Source organism: Nicotiana attenuata, unplaced genomic scaffold (assembly GCF_001879085.1).
Source record: "Nicotiana attenuata strain UT unplaced genomic scaffold, NIATTr2, whole genome shotgun sequence".
In the NCBI taxonomy this organism is placed as follows: domain Eukaryota; kingdom Viridiplantae; phylum Streptophyta; class Magnoliopsida; order Solanales; family Solanaceae; genus Nicotiana; species Nicotiana attenuata.
In genome coordinates this window covers 246,014-247,329 of record NW_017670940.1, presented here as the reverse complement: position 1 = coordinate 247,329, position 1,316 = coordinate 246,014, and the positions used below count along the sequence as shown (strand labels likewise).

At 32.8% G+C, this 1,316-nt stretch overlaps 1 long non-coding RNA gene across 1 annotated transcript in view; it reads left to right on the top strand.

The window, feature by feature from the left end:
• LOC109244655 overlaps positions 1-1,043 on the top strand; it is a 3,975-nt gene extending 2,932 nt beyond the window's left edge. The window contains exon 2 of the long non-coding RNA XR_002070717.1: positions 784-1,043. This is a non-coding gene — a long non-coding RNA (uncharacterized LOC109244655). The remainder of the gene's footprint in view (positions 1-783) is intronic.
• The last annotated feature ends 273 nt before the right edge of the window (positions 1,044-1,316 follow it).

Here is a 1,316-nt window from a genome sequence, read left to right as displayed (position 1 = left end):
AAGGGTAATTTAGGCATAGAAAAGGGTAGTTTTATTAGGAATAGTAATTTTTAAAGTAGGGAAGGGATAGTATAGGAATTGTAATGGGTATAGGACTTTCTAGAATAGACTTTAGTATAGTTTTCAATAAAATAGGTGTTGTTACTTGGGTAACAAGTTTAAAAATAAGGGACTAAAAGCTGAAAATGAGAAGGACTAAAAAGAAAACTAAAAATCTGAAGGAAGCCTTAGGCTTTGCCTATAAAAGGCACACCCATTGCCTTGTTTAACAAGTTTTGGAAGATCTGAAAATTCCCCAAAAAAAAATATATGTTCTGCAAGTTTGTACAAATTTGAAATTTGAATTCCAAAATTCCAAAACCAAATCTGAAATCTAGAATTAGAAAGCTCCTTTTAGATCAACAAAAGAAAATACAGCAGAAAAACTCAAAAATACTGCTACATTGAAGCTCCTATTTAGATTGATTTAAAGTTCAGGTGTTATTTTGAGTTCCTAGTTGTTCCTAGTTTCATTTCTCCAGCTCTTTTGGTTTTATTCCAGTGATTTTCATCAGTTCATTGACTGATTTGGTGTCAAAATATTTCCTGGGTTAATTTCAAGCTCAAATGGGACTTCAGTCAAGTTATTTTAATCATCCGGTGGTTTGTTATCATTTGTAATCTGGTCCTGGGTGTCTTGACATTATTTTGGGTTGAAATTGATTTGTTGCTGCTGGCTTACGTCTGCTGCTTTGCTATTTGCTACTGATTCTCCTTCTTCTTTCATATTTGCCATAATTTCAGGTATTAACTCCTATCCTATTGTATTGGTGCTGATTCGAAGTGCATATGCAATAAGACTGCTCCTTCATTTGCCTCTGAAGACCGTGCCTGTTTGGACTGTGATGATAGACTTACTCATTAGTGTAGGTTTAAATTCTGATGATATGTACATAAATTTGAATTGTGTGATTAGGACTGTTAAGATTATTAAATTGAAGTATTCATTCAGTGGTGTTGTAGGTTAGTTTAGTATCATGTTCAATTAGATCTCGTTTTGTTACTGATATTGGAATTGTTCTGGACGGCTTTAGCCTGTTATAGACTGTTTTGAATTTCAGAACGTATCTAGTGATGATAGGCTCAATTTGTTTAAGAATGATTGTTAAGTTCCATTTGTTCAATAAGGTCAGTAGGTTCAATGGTAAATTATTCAATAAACCGTTAATTCAGGTCAAAGAACTAAAATCAGAAATTTCTGGTAATACTTGTTTTGCGTTAAAATCAGAATTCAGTCTAGTAGTGAAAAGATTGGCCCATTATTTGTTGAATTGGTA